The 8,745-nt window shown below is 40.7% G+C and overlaps 1 non-coding gene across 1 annotated transcript; it reads left to right on the top strand.

The window, feature by feature from the left end:
- The first annotated feature begins 1,125 nt into the window (after positions 1 to 1,125).
- TRNAV-UAC (transfer RNA valine (anticodon UAC)) lies at positions 1,126 to 1,198 on the top strand. The gene has a single exon. It is a non-coding gene; the product is annotated as a tRNA-Val (tRNA).
- Positions 1,199 to 8,745: the final 7,547 nt, after the last annotated feature.

The raw sequence follows: 8,745 nt of genomic DNA on the forward strand, positions 1-8,745 counted from the left end.
GTGGGAAGTTCTGACAGTGAAGGCAGGAAGGTGTTAAAGACGAGAGAGTCAACATCCTCTTAACAGGCTGAGGGGTGTCTGTTTTAGTCCGTGGGTCTGTGCAGTTAAACACCTGCCTGGGATTCTCAGAAGAGCAGTTGGGCATAAAACTGCTCCATCATGGGATATGCAGCTTTGCCCAATAACCTGAGCTTCCTCTTCACCCCAGAATTTCTGAAGTCAAACCCTGTTTTGTTATTAGAAAGATGTTCCTGTTGGAACTGTTCTGGGCATATGAGCAAGACTGAGGCAGAAGAAAGTTTGAGAATCATGGTTCAAGCTTTATCCATTTGTCTGTCATTGAAATGATTTGAGCCCGAATAGAACATGACTCCCTGGGAGCTGGCAAAGCATTTCCTAGTCCTGTACCTCTAACAGAAAATAAAAAGGTATGTAGTAGGCATTTTTAGGGGTGGCCTCTGTCATGGGCAATCTCCCTTCTTTCCAGTCCACCGTCTCCGACCACATGTGTGCTACCCGATGGCCAGGGAGGCAGGGAAGGGCGTCACTGCTGCTGTGTGGGGGGTAACTGATCCGCTTATGAGCTTGGGAAGGGGCTGCCTCCTTGTGTCTCTAGGACTCTGTCTGTAGGGGGAGACATCCGGACACTGCAGTATTTCAGTCAATCACCTGCTAACCTTCCCAATTTTCCCATGTCTATGAACCACATGTATAATCACTGACACATTTTTAACTTCCTTTCTTTCATTTCTTTGACTCTGAAACAAAGAAAAATACTAAACTCACCCCACACCAACGTCTTTCTTCCAAGCACTTACTACAGGTTTTAATTATGTTTATTTTGTGCCTGGCACAATGGACATGATCAAGGAATCACTGCTGAGTTTTGATTGTTCAATGTGGTCAAAGACTAATTATTTTGTTTTGTTTTTCAAAAATTTAAAACATGGCTCATCTACAAGTGTGTCAAAGATTTCAACTCCATGGGGGCAGGGGACCAGGACCATGGAAAATTAGTTCCAAAGAGAAACAGAGAATCAGAGGTTATTACAGGCATTTGGCAAAGATGGACTGAGTGACCAGTTCAGATACAAACCTGGTTAAGATCTCTGTCAGTCTCCTTAAGGTTCCATGGTGTAGTGGTTATCACAGCTGCTTTACACGCAGCAGGGCCTGGGTTCAATTCCCAGTGGAACCACAAGACTGCTTATATTCCCATTTGAACAGTCACCTTAAGAGTTATTTTTTTCTATCAGACAGAAGATTCTTGCACCTTCTACTGGGTGGAAATCAACATCATATATCTTCTCCAATAGACGGTGACTCTGATGAGAGGAAAGATCACGTCTTTTATCTTACTCAGATTAATGCATTTCACAAAAACAAAACAAACCAAAAAAAAAAACCTTTCTGCCTTACTTATAAATGGGAATCAGTATTACTTTCCATCAAACCAAGGTGACACTGTGAAGTTGGCACAACAGGACAGTTCAACAGACAGATGCAAGCAAAGCGGAAAGTTTTCTTCAATGTTGGTAAATCCAGTTCACTAAGCCTCGCTTTGCAGAGGAGGTGCAGAAGGGGTCCCTCCCGAAGAGGCACATGTCCTGGCCTTCAGGTGCACATGACTGGAAATGTGTGCTCTCTGGAACACCGGCTAATGCCAAGGTCCTTTTTCCCAGTTGTACCATGCTCTTATCAAGCCTAGGTTTTAGGTTTGCTGGATGAGGTCTCTTCTGGCAGACAACATAAAGCCCTGACAGTGAAAATGGTTGTCTGCCAAAGGCTCTCAGTCTGGAACCTGCCCCCTCTTTGCTAAAAAGGGAGATTAGCAAGTGTCAGAGAGAGATTGAAGACACGCTAGCACCGCCCTGAGACTTTCATCATGACATTAGCAAGGCGATTGACAGAGAATGTAAAGTGAGTAACCGTCTCACCAAGTGACGCTCATTTTTTTAAAAGCACATCTGTTCCACATATTGGGAAACACAGGGCTAGAGATGATGGCTAAAACTGTCTCCTGCCCCCATATTCTTGTTTTTTTTTTTTTATTTAGGAATAGCATCCTAGAAGGGAGAGAGACTTCACTGAGCTTCAAAAATGACCTCAGAGAGATGGTTCAGATACGTGACACAAGGACAGAGATTAGGATTCACAACTTTTTTTTTTGAAGTATAGTTGATTTAAAGTGTTGTGTTAATTTCTGCTGTACAGCATAGTGATTCAGTTATACATATATATATATTTCATATTCTTTATCATTATAGGTTATTATAAGATATTGAATATATTTCTCTGTGCAACACTAGGGCTTTTATCTATTTTATTTATAATAGTTAGTATCTACAAATCCCAGACTCCTAATTTATCCCTCCCCCGCCTTCTTCCTGGCAACTGATTTTATTTTCTGTATCTGTGAGTCTGTTTCTGTTTTATAAATAAGTTCATTTGTGCCATTTTTTTTAGATTCCACACGTAAGTGATATCACATGATACTTGTCTTTCTCTGTCTGACTTACTCCACTTAGTATGATAATCTCTAGGTCAATTCATGTTGCTGCAAATAGCATTATTTTATTCCTTTTTCATGGCCAAGTAGTATTTTATATATACATATATATATAGCACATCTTCTTTATCCATTCACCTGTCAATGGACATTTAGGTGGCTTCCATGTCTTGGCTACTGTAAACACTGCCACTATGAACATATGAACATTTGAGCACATGACAAGAGTGTATAAGTCATCTGTGTTACTGGCAGTGAAATAGGCTATATTTTGAGGTAGTGAGCTCCTGACCACTGAAGGCATTCAAGTAATTTTTGGATAATACATATAATGACTGCTAACAAAGTGATCTCTACATGGGAAACCTTAAAGGGTTTCTCCTCTCTTTTGTGACTAGTTGAAAAATTAAAACAGAATTAAAATAGTTATTTTTTACTTAAAAAAATGCTAAGAACACATTTCTTCTACAAAATGAAGCACATAGATGTCATCTTGTCCACAATCAGCCCAACAGAGTTAGACCCAAATTCTAGCCCAGCTCCTTAATAGATAGGGTGTCATTTCATATAGGTATGTCCTCAACCCTTCTAAATTGAAATTATAGTCCCCTTGGTAGACTCCCTAATAGCATCCTTTTTCCCTTCATTGCATTATTACAATTTTTAATCCTATCTCTGCCACTTACTGAAAGCTCCAAAAAGGCATGAAACACTCTAAAATTTTATCACTGGATCCCTGCCCTCAGTACTGGTGACAAGGAGCAGCACGTCAAAGGTTTGCATGTAGTGGCTGAAATGAATTAAAAAATGTAGGTGCTGGCTCTTTGGTTCCAAGTTTTCCTGCAAAGTGGAGATAAAAATGTCTGCCCTCGGAGTTTTGTTTTTCAAAGATTGTATGTGAGTGCGTGTGTGTGTATACGATCAGCATATATATGTTATTATGATATCTAAATGCGCATGGTATAGGTGTGTATGTGTGTGTGTATAAAATATCTGAATTTCAACTCTTGTCTGGTGTGTCACTTAGTGCACAATAACATGAAAGTTATAACTGGTTAATTATTATGGCTTCTCTATATTGAGGGTGGAGCCTGTGTTAGAGAACTGTGGGCACCCAGAAGTAGAGATGTGAACTCTCACTCTGACATTCAAGGCTCTGTAAATCTAGCTGGTGATCCAAAACATGCAGAAAAAGGTAACACTACCAGATGCAGAGATTCATTTATTCACTCAACAGTGTGTTAGGCAAAGGGGATGCACAGGTGGAGTCTACTGTCTTTACTTACTGCAGAGTCTGGTACAAAAGACAGACAGAGACACAAAATTGTAAGACAGATGAGGCAGGAACAAGAAGAGAACAAAGTAAAGAGTGAAGACTGAGAAGTGAGCCAGAAAGAGAGAGAAAAATACCATATGTCACTTATGTGTGGAATCTAAAAAAAAAATGGACATACACGGACTTATTTACAAAACAGAGACAGACTCACAGACATAGAAAACAAACTTATGGTTACTGGGGGGAAGTGGATGGGAAAGGAGACATTGGGAGTTTGGGATCTACAGATACTAAATACTGCATATAAAGTAGATAAACAACAAGGTCCTACTGTATAGCACAGGGAACTGTATTCAAAACCTTGTAATAGCCTATAATGAAAAAGAATATGAAAAACGACACATATATGTATATACACATATATATGTATAACAAAATCACTATGCTGTACACCAGAAATTAACACAGCTGTAAATTGACTATACTTCAATTTAAAAAAAAAAAAGTGTGAAGACTTAGCCCAGAGTGTTTGAATCTAAGTGATACTTGAATAGAAACTCGGATCAGGGACTTACAGGAGTCAGGGCTGAAATTCAGAGCCAGTTTCTACAACATTGGCACGTCCATGCCCGTTGGTAACAAGCATTGCCCCATGCCTCGCCCCAGCACTCCTTGTCTGCCCACTAGGTCCCTCCTGTGGAGCTGCCCCCACGAACCAGCCAGTAAGGGCTTTGTCTCTGGAGCTGCAGGGGTCCTTCAGGGCCAGGCTAGTGCATCGAGCCTAAGTACTCTTTCCCCGAGTGTGATCTCTTATTGAATATTTTGATTATCACCCCTCCCAGGAGGATTTGGACCTGCACAGGGGGAGGAGGAAGGGAAAGCTTGAGGAAGAAAGGAACAACATAAGAGACTACGTGGTTTGGAATCACTGAAGCCCAAGGTCAGAAGACAAAGCAGAAACCTGTGAGTGGACCTCATCAGACATTGAAAGGCAAACTATTACTCAAGTCCAGCCCTGGCATCATGCCGCCGGCATTGAAATCTATCACTTTCCAGCTTTGCGACCAAGGGCAAATCATTTGATCACACTAAGCCTCGATTGCTCATCTGTATAATGGGGATAAGGATAGCATGTCACCTCTTGTGTAGTTGTGAATATTACTATGATCCATGAAAAGTGATAAGGACAGAATCTGCCACAAAGAGATTGATCGCTACTGTCATCATTACTGTCACTCTGTGCTTCATGCTTTGCATGCATCATGTCATTCAAACCTCAACATCCCTAGACATGATTGAAAATGTTGGTAACCTCCAGGTAACAGAGCACATCAAGGAATCCACCATTAGGATGGATAGTTTCTGACCCCGAGTTGGTGCTGAAGTTATTAGGTCCACTATCTGAGAATTGTGGGTGGATAGCTGGGCTGACATAGCTTTGTTGCTATGGCAACACAGGCTCTTCTGATGTCCCTGCTTGATAATTTCACAAGCAGAGCTGAGCGTAATAAAAATTGCATGACCCTGAACCCCAGCCAGAGAACGCTTAGCAATAGAGAGGCATCACAGCCAGCAAGGCATCAGCAGAGCTCAAGAGACGTGTGTAAACAGTGAACAGAAAAGAGAATTAGCCTTTAACAAGTAGCCATGAAGATGTCATGGTAGGCCACAGAGGCCGTTTCTCAGCCATGCTTTCCCTGCTACCGTTTGGACTTTGTTTTCTTCCTTCAGTGGAAAGATGTCAAAAGGTTAATTTCAAAATGAAAAGTAGACGGAATTGTGGGCCGACCGAAGAGGAACACATCCCAGGTTAGCGGGCACACGGAACACTTCCTCAGAAACTAGAGGAGAGGGAAGAGAAGTGCTTTGTGAGGCCATGTCTCCTAGAAATCCTGTTCTTTTTAAATTCACCTCCTCAGCGAACTGCACCATGTAACTTCTCACATGGCACCGCATTGGACCTCAGATTTGTGAAGGAGGGTCTCCTTTAAAACCCAGTGACTAATTTATTTGATTCCCTAGATTTGCTGTCTGTCTGAGCCAGTCAGATTAAATACTGATTCAGAGGCTGATTTCCAGCTACATCGTGCAATATATTGTTAACATCCAAAGAGAATGAACCTTCCAGACGCACCTGCATTTGGAGATAGCTGGCTCCAAGACTTCCGTCTTTATTGGGATCGAGTTAATCTAAAATACCATCAAAGCCCAGCCCTCCATCAGTAATAACCTCTTTACTCCTGGGAGACAGATTTGATTTAATTTTCAGGGAAATCTGTGTTGGCTTTCTTCCCTGTTTATTTATTTATTTTTTCTAATCTCTTCCACATTATTGGTTAAGGGTAATGACTAAACCTTTTTTTTTTTTTCACATTGAAAGAAATATATTCTTGGCTGCACTCATAGTTAGTGATGGGAGGAGAAGTCAGTGGGAGCTCAACGGTGGGTAGTGCACAGACAGAACTTGAAATCCCAGGCATGGTCATGATGTAACTGAAGATCTTTATTCAAGCATTTATTTCACCTCTCAGGGATCCTGTGCTTGTTTATGGTCTCTCCACTCCTCTCTCTGCCCTGTCCTGGAAATCTAAGATACTTCTCTTCCCCTGGATTCTGAGCCTTCAACCTAGGGTAGAATTTCCAGGTCACTCACCAAATAATAAGTCCACTTCTTTCTCATCCATCATCCTTACCATCACAACACACACCCAGACATCCCTACACTGTTCCCAATAAAATTCAGCAGTTACTTAGAAAGGATTTGAGTCATTCATTCTTTTTTTTTTTTTTTTGATTTTACAATGTTGCTTCAATTTCTAGTGCACAGCATTATGTTTCAGTCATACATATATATACATAAATTCCTTTTCATGTTCTTTTTCATTATAGTTTACTATAAGATATTGACTATAGTTCCCTGTGCTGTACAGTATAAACTTGTTGTTTATCTATTTTATATATAGTACTTAGTATCTGCAAATCTCAAAGTGCCAATTTATCCCTTCCCACCCCCGTCTCCCCTGGTAACCATAAGCTTGTTTTTCATGTGAGTCTGTTTCTGTTTTGTAAATAAGTTCATCTGAGTCACTCATTCTTTAAAGAGTGCCTACGCTCAGCCTGACAGGGATTTGCATTTTAAAAGAAACAATACTCAAAGGTATGAAACAGTTAACCTGTACCAGAGAGGTTGTTATGGAAGAGATTTTTGCATGTGGAAAGCACTGTTGTTTTTTTTTTTTAAAGTGACTTTAGAAAATTTAGAAGAAACTCAGACTTTGTGGAGTGAAAGTACACTCACTACAGAAGGAAAGGGAAGCAGAATTGTGGACAACTTAGCATTTGTTTACCCATGATTATAAGGGGAACCAGAATAAAGTATGAATCTGGGCAAAGACAGTGGACTGCCTGAGTCCAGAGTGAACTATGTGCCTTCACTGATGAGAATGGTCTGAGAAGGAGCATGAAGGAACATGCAGAGGAAGGAAGCAGCGATTAGAGGTGGTGCTGGGGATTTGGGGCCCAACAGCTCTCCAAGAAGAATTCTCTTCTCCCATCACTTCCTTTCCACTCTCGGATGCTTCCTAAATGCCTCATCTAGCCGAGTGGGCCCTGGGATGGGACATGGGCTTTCATGGCCATTTCTTTGGAAACTCTGCACATGATGGTTTGGCTTCTGACTGATGGGTATATGAACACCTTCGTGGCTTTGCCACTGAACAGGTGTGTGACCCCCAGAGTCACCTGATCTATTTGGAACTCATCACTAAATGAGAGTGTTGGACTAATGTAATGAAGGAGCCCAGGGTTCCTTCAATATAGGATATATGTTATATTTGACAAACAGATTCTACTGTCCAGAAAAGAAAAATACTTGAAAACCCAAGATCTTGAGCAACCGTGACAAACCCTTACGAGGTCCAACTAGTTCTACTGCATTGGCTGAAAAGCCCTTGGCCACAGTGATTTCTGGGTCATGGGAGATCACTTTCCTGTAATAATTAGGCTGACCCATATCCCTTGATTCGTTGCTGTTATGACAGTATCAGGAGGAAGCAAGCCCAGGGACGACTAAGGACCTACAGAGGTAGCTAGCGAGAGGGAAATTAAGGTCAACGATGAGGAAGGATTTTTCTTGATCTTTTTAAGCTTGTAGGAGAAAGAAGAGGCTTCAGTCTACAATAAAAAGCAATATTCCTAACTGGTAACCTTTTAACATAGCACTTACAATGGACTGACAACCTTCTAAGCACCAGATCTAGAAGGAATTCATTTACCTTTCACAGCAATCTTATAAAATAGATATTATTATATGCTATTTTATAGATAAGGAAACTGGGACACAGACTAGTTAAGTAGCTTGTCCACGATTATGCAACTGTTAAGAGATGGGCCGGATTTGAAACCAAAAGCTCATGTCCTGATTCAGTGGGCATAAGGCCACACTGGGAACATTCACTTCCAAATCTTTTGGTAAGCATAATATGAAGCCAGAAAAATTTCTCCTGGATGCCAATTTCTTTAAGATCAGCCTATTGAACCTTTAGACTAAATTCCCAAAAGACATTAGAATCTGGATTTCTAATTAATCTAAGAGTTGACACTAGTGGGAAGTTAATGAAAAGGATTCTGGTAAATTCCATTTAATTTTTTCTGATCTTGTAAGTATCTTGCCATGAGAAGTGTTCATAGAGAAAAGCATTTTACAAATCAGTAATACACTATATTTATTAATGTGTTTAACCTTAACAAGCGCCGTCCTTCAAAGAATTCCCTTTGGACTGAGATGAAAACTGAGGCCAGAGGGTTGCAGTCCAGTGACTTATTCAAGCTCCAAAGTAAATGATGTCAGAGAAGGATCAAAACTCCAATTTCCTGACTTCAGATCAAGGATTTTCAAATGAGAATACATGGGTTCTATATTTCAGTCTTCTTTAGTCTCTCTCTCTCTCCCCACAACTTT

Source organism: Camelus dromedarius, chromosome 18 (assembly GCF_036321535.1).
Source record: "Camelus dromedarius isolate mCamDro1 chromosome 18, mCamDro1.pat, whole genome shotgun sequence".
Taxonomy (NCBI): domain Eukaryota; kingdom Metazoa; phylum Chordata; class Mammalia; order Artiodactyla; family Camelidae; genus Camelus; species Camelus dromedarius.